This window comes from Benincasa hispida, chromosome 6, assembly GCF_027475165.1.
Source record: "Benincasa hispida cultivar pf3 chromosome 6, pf3_genome.v1.1, whole genome shotgun sequence".
NCBI lineage: Eukaryota > Viridiplantae > Streptophyta > Magnoliopsida > Cucurbitales > Cucurbitaceae > Benincasa > Benincasa hispida.
In genome coordinates, this window is record NC_143483.1 from 9,366,376 (window position 1) to 9,378,816 (window position 12,441).

The window sequence follows — 12,441 nt, forward strand, 5'->3', positions numbered from 1 at the left end:
GCATGAGTAACTAAACTTTCGAATGGTTTGATAAGCACTTAGCTAACAAGACCTGAGATCTTCACTTTATGCGATCATCTTGTATTATATATGTGTCATTCGTCCTTTAGAGATGCTCGGGAGGGTGGTCTAGGGATAGAATATAGGCTTGGGAAAGTCAGATTAGAATCTAGGCTTGGGAGAGTCAGATTAGAACCACATAAGCAAGAGATAGAAACTTAGGAATAAGTTATGTTTGCTATTAACACATTGTATGCATCCTAGAGATAGGATATGATAGTATGTAGTCACCTTGTGTATGGACAAGAATGTAGACTTAGGAAGAAGTCCTATCGACATCATCGTATACATCACATGCGTCCTAGAAATAGGAACTATGGCATTTGCATTGGAAGATGATTTGTTGTCTTGTGTGTGTAGCTTGATCGCATAGCTTGGACGCAATCTTAGTAAGTGTTAGCTAAATCCCTTCTCAACCCGTTCCCCGCATACTCATTGTAACTTTCGCTGATATCAACTCTTTCCTCAATTCCACCGTATAGAATTTATATTTTAAACAAACATACCAACCAACTTATTGTTTCGATTGTTACCGCAAAGGAATCAAAATTTACCGTCGCATACTATCTCCATAGTCCCTGCGTTCGACCCTGGACTTACCAGGCAACCTAGTAGGATTTTTACTTAGATTTTACTAGGAAAACTTGCATGTACAACGCATACACCCCCATCGCAAAATACACCATTATTTCACCATATTCACAACACATTAAGTTTTTGGCACTATTGCCGGGGACTACGGTAGTACATATTGTGTTAATGGTAACTTATTATTTTCTTTGCAGCTTTCCATCTCTGTGCACTACCTCTCCTTTGGTAAGGGAAGAAGTGGCCGTCGTATGAGCGAAGGAAAAGTTCCTGAGCCCGATTACGACCCAGAGATTGAGAGAACTTTCAGAAGAAGAAGAAGAGACAACCGCCTACATCAACAGCAAGAGAGAAATCCCAATATAGCAGAGCAACTGAAAGACAGAGCAGGAAATGCAAATAATATCATGGCGAACCCTATTCTCTTAACGAACGACCGCAATAGGCCCATCCGGGACTACGCGTCGCCCAACCTCTATGATTTCTCACCAGGAATCATAAGGCCAGCCTTGCACGGATCGAGGTTCGAGATAAAGCCACTACAGATAATTCAAACTGCCGGACAGTTTGGCAGTAGGCGTGGCAAGGATCCGCACACCCACCTCTGGAGTTTTATTGAAATCTGCAATACGTTTGTGTTCCTCAAACATCTCCACTGAGGAGGTTCAACTAGCGTTGTTCCCATTTTCGCTGTGTGACCAAGCACGAAAATGGTCTTATTCTCTCGAACCAGGGGAGATCACATCGTGGGAACAGGTAGTGGAAAAGTTCATGAAGAAGACTTCCCCCCAACAAAGAATGCAAAAAGGAGGAAGTTGATTACTAATTTTGAACAAGATATAGATGAATCATTCAGTGACGCCTGGGCGAGGTTTAAAAGACTGGTGCGAGATTATCCGCACAATGGCTTACCAAATTGTCTTCAAATGGAAATTTTCTACCAAGGTTTGAACCCTACATCACAGATGGCTACCAATGTGGCAGAAGTTGGAAGTCTGCTTGACAAAACTTACGACGAAGTTAAGAATATACTTGATCACATTTCAAAGAATCATGAAGACTGAAGAGAAAGCGATGAAAGACTGAGAATTAAAGATAGTGATGCAAGCAATGGGACCATCGCATCCCTACAAAACCAAATGAATGCGATGATGAATTTAATACAAGGAATCGCGATCAGCAGCCCAAGAACGTATAGGGGGCAAGTCAATGCAATCAATCAAATGAACGCAAGTTGTGCTACTTACGGAGAAGCCCATCCAATGGAAGAGTGTCCGAGGAACCCACAGTCTGTTTATTTCGTGAAAAATAATCCGTTTTCCAATACTTACAACCCTGGGTGGAGAAACCACCCTAACTTCGCTTGGAAAAATCAACAACAAAATTTTTAACCGATGGTGCAAAAAGAAGGGTCGCCAGGATTTTTCCCGCGAACAAACGGTCAACCACAAAACCAAGCTAGTAGTTTGCAGGCGCCGCAATCTTAATCCCTGGAGAGCTTATTGAAGAAATATACTGAGAAGAATGAAACAAAACTCTAGAATCAAGCGACGTCTATCTGCAATCTTGAAATTCAGATAGGACAGATTGCGGGTGAGCTCAAAAGTAGACCGCAAGGGGCATTGCCGAGTTCTACAGAGCTCCCACGCAACCCAGGGAGTACGGGAAAAGAGCAATGTCAAGTTGTGACATTTCGAAGCGGTAAGACAGTGGCGGAGGAGAAGAATGAGCCAAGCCAGACTATTTCAGTTGCGATGGAACCATAGACCCCGTTGACTCAAGAAGAACCAGAAGAAAAAAAGACGATAGAACCGGAGATTGTGTCCACCTCTAAGCCGATAGAGCAGGAAACCGTGAAAATACAGCTGCCACCATTCCCCCAGAGACTTAGAAAAAAGAAAAATGATGAAGTGCAGTATCAATGCTTCATGGACATGCTGAAACAGTTGCATATCAACATCCATTTCATTGAAGCGATTGAAAAAATGCCGAAGTATGCGAAGTTTCTGAAGGACATTGTGACGAAGAAAAGGAGCACAGGTAAGTTCGCAATGGTGGCATTGACACAAAGTTCTAAAACCATCATTCCACCAAAAATGCGCGACCACGGAAGTTTCACAATACCATGCTTGATCGGAGGGTTATATATTGATCAAGCGCTTTGCGATCTCAGGGCCAGTATCAACTTAATGCCCTTTCAATCTTTAAGCAGTTGAATGTGGGGCAGCTGGCGCCCACAGCGGTGACTCTTCAGCAAGCTGACAGGTTCCTTGTTCATCCTGAAGGGAAGGTGAAAGATGTCTTGGTCTTGATTGACAAATTTATCTTACCGGCATACTTCACCATCCTTGATTATAAAGTGGACAAGGATGTACCCATTGACGACATGAATTTTTCTATCTTTAACTTAAGGACAATGATGAATGTGAATGAATGAACAAGTCCATGTCCCCGTTACAAGTTCCCCGACAATAGTGCCACAAACTTGTTGACATAAAATTAATTCTAATCTTCTTATGATCTTATATCATACAACGCATGGATGAATGATGACTTTATTTTCTTTATGCGATACTACTTCTAGATATGTGTTATTAATGAATTTTCTTGTAGTATGTTGTGTGTTGTCACAAGTTTCCTTGTGTTGGAACCAAGTATAATTCCACCGCAAGTTTTTCGGTGTGATCCAAGGTCGAACACAGGGATTGTTTTAGGTTAATTGCGTTACAATTGTGATATATGCGACCGGGGGTTTTTCAATTTAATAAAAGTGTGGTTTGTACATGTGATAAAGTAAATTGTGCAATAAAGTAAAGGTAAGCGATAAAAATACGATAATGAAGTATATTGCGATAAAAGTAAAGTGCGATAAAATAAACCTAAGCTATGATGATACAAGATACAGGTTACATGATACAAGATACCGAGGTTGAGACTGACTGTGAAGATTATACAAAGGTCGTGTTATGCGGTGCAAGGCTTATGTGCGAAGCAAAAAGAGAAAGGATAATTAATATAAATAACGCAAGTTCCTTAATTGGGTTAAAGATATAAGTATGGTTCCGTTTTCCCTTGGCGTACACCTCTCGGTGATCGGCCGCATTTCCCACATCTCTATGGTGAAACAGAGATGAACGTAGTGAACGCAAGGTTGCTTCCATCTCTGGAAGTACTTCTTGCTTTCGTTAATGCATTCTTCTAACTTTCTCTCGACAGATCAGAATGGCATCTTCACTTCTGCTCTCACAGGTGAAGATGTCGTCTAGCATGCTTTAACTAAACATCCTTATTTCTTTAGCACAGATTAAATTACTTGCTTAATTCATATTAATCACCAAGGGATTAAGAAAACATCATGGAGAAAGCGATTTATGAAGGAACGGAAATAGACAGAAATGTGAAAATGAAAATGATCACGACAATTAATTATAAAATCAAGCGTCTGATAAATGGTTGTGAATGATTTAGTCTAAGAAGATGAAGTACAATTGATGAATAAGAGTTAGAAATAGATACAGAAGAGTGCCAACGTCTTGACACAGATCTGAATGGAGAAATCGTTTGTCGGTGTATGGAGTGAATGGAAGGATGAGCTTCCCTCTCAGGCTAGCTCAACCGGTAGAGTTGATCTAGTTATAGAGCTTCACGGCAGGGATTTGGAATGATTTGCCCTGAGACTCACCTCTCAGCCTTGCCTCATTTCTTCCTGGATCTTCTCCTATCAGCACTCAGATCAGCCTATCTGTCAATAGCCTCGTCTCAATTATCCCCCGTATCAAGTATATCTTTCAGTGAATTCTCTGAGGGTATTTATAGATGAATGCTTTGACTGTCTGCCATGTGGTCCCCACTTTATTGCTATGGAAATTTCGAGAATGGTGGAATAAATATTCGTTTTGTTATGAAATCAATCCGTCAAAAATGCACAACGATTAGTTGTACACATGTTAAAATCCTCCATCATTGTGTTGCTCATTTGCATTTTTCGATCGTGTGCGCGCATGCGGTGTTGTTTTTTATTACCACATGCGGTTGAAGTTGCATTGATCGCAAAGCTCTTGATCGATTGTCGCATGCGCCGTCATTGTTTTGGTCGTCTATTCATTCCTGAATGATTGACGCAATGCGACGTAGATGCGTTGTTCTTTTTCTCTCAAGCCATGAGCGCATATGGTGACTTGATTTCCTACAAAACAGACTTAAAATATTCTTTTCTACCATCACAATGGTTTCAGTGGGTGTATTGACGACAATTTATAATTCTTGTATTTCTTAGCCAGTTTCCATACAATTGACGCAACTTTCCTTTCTTTTAGCCGCAATATCTAAATAAAGTAGTATAAATAGCTTGCATTTCTACAAGTTATCACACCCCAAATTTAGATATATGCTTGTCCTCAAGCATATCTTCTACTAAGGCAATAATGCTCAATTCCTATCATAAATTTTGCATCGATTGGTTGCTCCAAATGCTCCACTTAGGCACATTACTTGACAATGCAATTTTCTTCTATCCTTCCTAATTCCTAACAAAGCCCCACTTTATTCTTCTATACAATAAATTTCTACTAAAAAATGCTTTTCTAGTTTTAAAAAGAATGTTTACCTCTCTTGTCAAAACAAGTTGATGCGTCTGGATGTGGTGGTCAAACTTTGGGTCATTTCAGACTGTTGGTCATGGTTACACCCTTCGTTTTGGCTTGTTCCCACGGGTGCCATGGGAACATCCAACTTCGGTTGTGTGCCAATTTCAATTTTAACTCATGAATTTCAGAGGAGTTGTCTCTTGCATTCTTTTATTTTCTTTTTCTTATGCATTTTTCTCTTTTCATATGACGTTGTTCTTGGAAACCCACCTTCGTGTTGGCTTCCTTCCACGGGTGTCATGTAAACATTCAACTACGAGCAGGTTCCTTTTACAACTAACTCTTATCAAGTTGGGAATGTTTTTGGGTTTTTACTTGCGCTGACATTGGAGTTTATATGAAATATATATATATATATATATATACTTAAAATGAGCGCATTTTTCTTAATGACCGCATACTCTTGATCTCATTTGCTCAAACCTTCCCCACCCCTAAATTTAAAGATGAGCAAGGTCCTCATTGCATTGTTTGGACAGAATAGACAAACAGTTAGACAAAATTTCGAAAAGAAGGTTTGAGCAGAATTTTGAAGGGTAAAAGGTAAAGCATTTCTAAGCTACGAATTAACTAAGTGTTAGTTAGAAGTTACAAAGTATGAGAAATGTTTCTAAGTGAATGCATATTATACATCATGGTAGCACAATGAATAACGCAAAAAGAAAGATTAAGAATATCGCAAAGTTGACAAAGGATGATAAAGAAGAGGCACAAGCATAAAGATAGAACTGCTACTTAGTTGTATTGAAAATTAACTAAGTATACAAATAATTACAAATAACGCAATATAAAAATTTTTGTCTGTACAAAGAATCAAAGAATTTAATTAAACATAGAGAAAAAAATAATAACAATGAATTGTCGTTATCTTTTGAATTTTATTCAGACGGGTGCACGATTAAAAATTATACCGTGCTTCCATTAATGCAAATACACTTTTGCTGAGGACAAGCAACAATGCATGTATTCCTGCAACACACCCTTTAACTCAACGCATTTCTAGAGGACAGGCGCAGGTATTTCTACCAGTGCAACACTACCTCAACATAGTGCATCTTCGCTAAGGACGGGCAAAAAACACATACGAGCAAAACACACCCCTCAACGCAATGCATTTGGGTGTAATGGACGCAAAGTGTATCTGTTATCATGGAATGCACCCATCATCGCGTTATATACCAATTTTTATTTTTCTTTTTAATTCATCAATAACACAAGTCGAAAAGACTTTGCGGTGCAACTTTTCATCCAGTCATTCACAAAAATTTTAAGAACATCGCTACTAATGCCTATGAATTAAAGGAATTAAACATGACATGGAAAGATACAAATGAATTAAATTGAAGGAAAATACAGAAAGCATTAAAGGCTAATTCTAAGAAGCAATAAATAACATACTTTTAGAAAGCAGTAAATAGAAGCTGTAAAGAAAGAAAATAAACATAGATAGGGATGCTAATTGAAGAAAGTTTCTCAGAGTTACCGCAATAACATCCCCTGCAGGCGGTCAAGCTTGCCTGCATAATGCCATCAAGGACATTATTCACCTTCTTGCCTCATCCCGCAGTGTGTATGGGAAGAGATATAATCTAGTTCCTTCGGGAGTCACACCAGGTATGGAGAATGCATTGCACATTTCTTTCTGATGTGTTCCTGTGCGAAAAATACACTTGATCTCTGGGTCAGTTTAGAATTTCTGGATCACTTCAGTACTCATAAACCGTCAGCCTGCTCTCTTTGATAAACAGCCAGTACAAAGAGATCTGTCCTGCAAAATATCACAAACATATTCAACACTAACCGTTAACCAATCCCCGGAAACGGCGCCATAAACTTGACGACATGAATTTTTGTATCTTTAACTTAAGGACAATGATGAATGTGAATGATGAACAAGTCCATGTCAACGTTACCAGTTCCCCGGCAATGGCGCCATAAACTTGTTGACATAAAATTAATTCTAATCTTCTTATGATCTTATGTCATACAACGCATGGATGAATGATGACTTTATTTTCTTTATGCGATACTACTTCTAGATATACGTTATAAATGAATGTTCTTGTAGTATGTTGTGTGTTGTCACAAGTTTCCTTGTGTTGGAACCAAGTATAATTCCACCGCAAGTTTCTCGATGTGATCCGAGGTCGAACACAGAGATTGTTTTAGGTTAATAGCGTTACAATTGTGATATATGCAACTGGGGGTTTTTCAATTTAATAAAAGTGTGGTTTGTACATGCGATAAAGTAAATTGTGCAGTAAAGTAAAGGTAAGCGATAAAAATGCAATAATGAAGTAAATTGCGATAAAAGTAACGTGTGATAAAATAAACCTAAGCTATGATGATATAAGATACAGGATACATGATACAAGATACCGAGGTTAAGACTGACTGTGAAGATTATACAAAGGTCGTGTTATGCGGTGGCAAGGCTTATGTGCAAAGCAAAAAGAGAAAGGATAATTAATATAAATAATACAAGTTCCTTAATTGGGTTAAAGATAAAAGCAATAAGATGGATGCTAGCATACATTAGAGGAATCAACCCCGCATATTGCATGCATAGGATACGTCTTGAGGACAATAAAAAAGGATCGATCGAACATCAACGCAAACTCAACCCTGCAATGAAGGAGGTCGTGAAGAAGGAGATAATCAAATGATTGAACGCAATGATTATCTATCCAATCACCGACAGAATGTGGGTCAGCCTCATGCAATGTGTGCCAAAGAAAGGAGGAATGACGGTAGTCCCAAATGCAAATAATGAATTAATATCGATGAAGACCGTCAGTGGCTGGCGAATCTGTATGGACTATAGAAAACTGAATGCGTTGACAAAGAAGGATCATTTCCCCTTGCCTTTCATTGACCAGATGCTAGACCGCTTAGCAAGAAATGATTACTTTTGCTTTTTGGATGGATATGTAGGCTACAACCAAATTATGATTGCTCCTGAAGATCAAGAGAAAACTACATTCACCTGCCCCTATGGAACATTTTCATTTCGACGCATGCCGTTTGGCTTATGTAATGCACCAAGCACATTCTAGAGGTGTATGATGGCCATCTTTTCTGAGTATCTTGAAGATTCAGTAGAAATTTTCATGGACGACTTCTCGGTGTATGGGCAAACATATGAAGTCTGTCTCAATAATCTAGAGAAGATACTGAGAAGATGTGAAGAGACGAACCTTGTGCTAAACTGGGAGAAGTGCCACTTCATGGTGAAGGAAGGTATTGTGCTTGAGCACAAAGTCTCCAAGGATGGGCTAAAGGTGGATAAGGCGAAGATTGAGGCGATTGAGAAGCTCCCACCCCCAGTAAATGTGAAGGCTGTCAGGAGCTTCTTAGGACATGCAGGCTTTTATCGACATTTTGTGAAGGACTTTTCAGAGATTGCACGACCATTAAGTGCATTGCTGAAGGCAGAAAGAACATTTGACTTCAACAATGCCTCAATGCATTAAAAATACTGAAGAACGCATTAATAACTGCACCTGTGTTGATCGCACCGGACTGGATACAACCCTTTGAACTAATGTGCGACGCAATTGGTTATGCGATGGGGGCAGTGCTGGCACAAAAGAAGAAAACAATGCTACACCCCATCGCATACGCGAGTAGAACCTTGAACCCTGCCCAAACAAATTACACTACCACAGAAAAAGAACTGCTTGTGGTGATCTTTGCGCTGGAGAAATTCAGAGCTTACTTGCTAAGATCCAAAGTGATCGTTCACACCGACCACTCAGCAATCAAGTATTTAATGACAAAGAAAGATGCGAAGTCGAGGTTGATTCGATGGCTTTTCCTCCTTCAAGAATTCAACATAGAAATCATTGATTGCAAGGAGACAGAGAACCAGGTTGCGGACCATTTATCAAGATTAGAAAATCCAAAAGTCAACCACAACCAGTCGGAGGTGAACGCAACTTTCCTAGATGAATAGCTGTTCAAAATTGAAGAGTTACCATGGTATGCAGACGTGGTCAATTTTCTGGTTTGCGAACAATTTATTGAAAACTACACAGCCCACCAAAAGAGATGGCTCAGACATGAATGTAAATCATATTATTCGGATGAGCCAAATCTTTATAAGAGGGGATAAAACCAGATTTTGCGCCTATGCGTGCCAGACGCTGCTCACCAGCGCATACTATCGCAATGCCATGACTCACCATATGGAGGACACTTTGGAGACCAATGCACAACAGCAAAGGTGTTATAAAGTGGATATTTTTGGCCAACTTTATTCAAGGACGCAAGAGACTATGCAATGAAATGCGACCGGTGCCAATGCACAGGAAACATTTCATGGAAGAATGCGATTCCCATGAATATCATCTTAGAATTGGAACTATTCGACGTTTAGGGCATATACTTCATGGGACCATTTCCACCATCAAATGGTTACAAATACATTCTATTGGCCGTCGACTACGTTTCCAAATGGGTAGAAGTGGTATCGTGCATCGCAAGCAATGCGGTGGTAGTCTCCAAGTTCTTGAAGAAAAATATTTTCACTCGTTTTGCCACTCCACGTGCCTTAATAAATGATGAAGGCTCTCACTTTGTTAATAACGTCATCAACAAATTACTGCTCAAGTATAATATCCTCCATAAAGTAGCCACCGCATACTATCTACAAACAAATGGTCAAGCTGAAGTGTTCCACAGGGAAATCAAGCTGATATTAGAGAAGGTGGTAAAACCTTCACACAAAGATTAGGCAAAGAAGCTGGACGATGCCTTGTGGGCATATAGAACCACTTATAAGACACCTATAGGCATGTCCTCGTATGCGCTGGTATTTGGAAAGGCATGCCACTTACCACTTGAGTTGGAGCATAAAGCAATGTGGGCAGTGAAAAAGCTCAATTTTGACTTGAAGGTCGCAGGGGAAGCAAGGAAACTTCAGTTGGTCAAGCTTGATGAATGGAGAACTCAAGCATATGAGAATGCCAAAATTTACAAGGAGCGCGCAAAACATTGGCATGACAAACAACTATGCGAGAAGAATCTCCAAGTTGGACAAAAGGTCTTGTTATACAATTTGTGGTTACGATTTTTTCCCGGTAAATTAAAGTCACACTGGTCCGGACCCTTTATAATCAAAGAAGTATTCCCGCATAGCGCGGTTGAAATGACTAATGAAGAAGGGACCCGCGCATTCAAGGTCAACGAACAAAGAGCCAAGACGTATCACAGAGGTGACTTTTAGCAGGAAAATACCTCCGTGGACCTGAGGAATCCTGAATGAAGAAAAATTGAGTGGTCCCTACGTTGTTATGCGACAAAAACTCATCAAGGACGCAATTCTTTTGGATTATCCTTTTCCTATCTTTGATTCATGAACTCACTCTACCTTTTTATATCCGTTATCATTTCTATATCCTTCTTACTCCCTATTTCTAAAAAAAAAAAAAAAAAGAAGGGAAATTTTTTTGTTAACTCTGTCTTTTATATTTTTTACCCTCTCGATGTTTTTTTGCAACGATTATGGTGAATGATTGCGAGGGAGCTACACGATAATCAAAAGATGAGATTAGTTCGATCAACCACCACAATCAAAGAAATCGGCTCGCCGCAAAGAAGGATGCGATCATAAATAATGCGGGTGACAGAGCAAATTTGGGGGTTGTATCTTTCCTTGACTTTGTTTATTCCAAATTTTGCACTCTCGCATCTCATTTTTAACTTTGATAATTTTATCATCGCATCCTCTTTAGTTGGCACAATCATTAACTTTTGATAACTTGAGTAAGTCACCGCATTGTTTTTCTATGCCAATTATGATTTCAATGATGAAACGCATGCCTCTATTTCTCATCGCATGTACTAAAATCAACTTAATTTTAGGACAGTCAATTCATGAAATATTTCAAGAAGTTAGTGGTCCACCAGCTTTCTTTCAAACTGCTTGTTATGAAACCTCCTAAGAGCATCACATGAATTCTTTCAATCTTTCAGCAATGAGGACATTGCTGCGTTTAAATTTGGGAGTGTGGTATTTATTTTCAACCTTGCTACTTTTAGACATCTAAAGAAAAAATCATAAAGTTGTGATTAGATCCTACTCGTAGTTGGATGTCCGCATGACACCCGTGGGGGCAAGCCAAAATGAAGGTAGGAATCGTGATCAACGCACAAATAAAATGATTGCAACTCCGCTGCCAAATGAGCATGAGTTTAGACTGAGAAAGAGCGCCTTTCTCGTAGTTGGATGCTCGCATGACACCCATGGGGTTAAGCAAAAATGAAGGCTAGGAACTCGGATCAATGCAAGGTCATAAAAAGAATATCTAAACTACGCAAGGATAAAAATCATTTGAAAACACCCTAGTTGAAAAAAAAAGGTTTTTTGAAATAAATCATGCGATGCCCTGGATACAAGTGAAGTCTTTTTGAAGGTTAAACTTGCGGTCCCTAAATTTTAGAAATATTTTTAGAAGAGACCTGGATAGAAATTAAGAAAATTTTGGTTCATAAGATTTGAATAAGGCACCTCGAGAAATCTAGTTAAGGAAAAGGTGGCTGACTCTCTAGATAAAATCTTTAGTTTATGCTTGAGGACAAGCATTGTTTTAAATTTGGGGGTGTGATAATGGGCAGAAATGCACGTTATTACAATGCAAAGATATAAAACTATGTAGGATTGCAATGGTAAAAATAAGTAAAATCATGTCCAAAAGCACTAAGTTGAGAACATTGTGATCGCATGCACCCATCGCATTAAAGCAGCTAATTTACGTATTTTGTGCAGGAAAATGCATTGGCGTAAGGCAGAATTGCGATCCAAGAAATTCAGCATCTGAGCGCATTAGAAAATTGCGACCACAAAGCTATGCGTTCGTGAAGATCTGCTCAAGAAGGCAGCCGCATAGAGACGGCGCATCAAGGTGAAAGCTTAATAAATCACGATGGGACAGAAAGCTGATGACAGTCGAATCCGAATTTAGTTGACCAGCCGTTAATGACACACTGTAGTAAGTACACTCAACTTTTCGGTTACTATTAATCGACGCATCAGACAGAGAATTAATGACATCCCATCAGTGTAATCATTAGAGAAAAAAAGCTTATTCACCTTCATCTCTACAAATACCGAAGGCCACCATCGATAAACAAACTTAGCCATATA

General features: G+C 39.3%; 1 non-coding gene across 1 annotated transcript; it reads right to left on the reverse strand.

Annotated features, from left to right (window-relative positions):
- Positions 1-1,451: 1,451 nt before the first annotated feature.
- LOC120080627 (small nucleolar RNA R71) lies at positions 1,452-1,558 on the reverse strand. Its single transcript, XR_005482581.1, has one exon. It is a non-coding gene; the product is annotated as a small nucleolar RNA R71 (small nucleolar RNA).
- Positions 1,559-12,441: the final 10,883 nt, after the last annotated feature.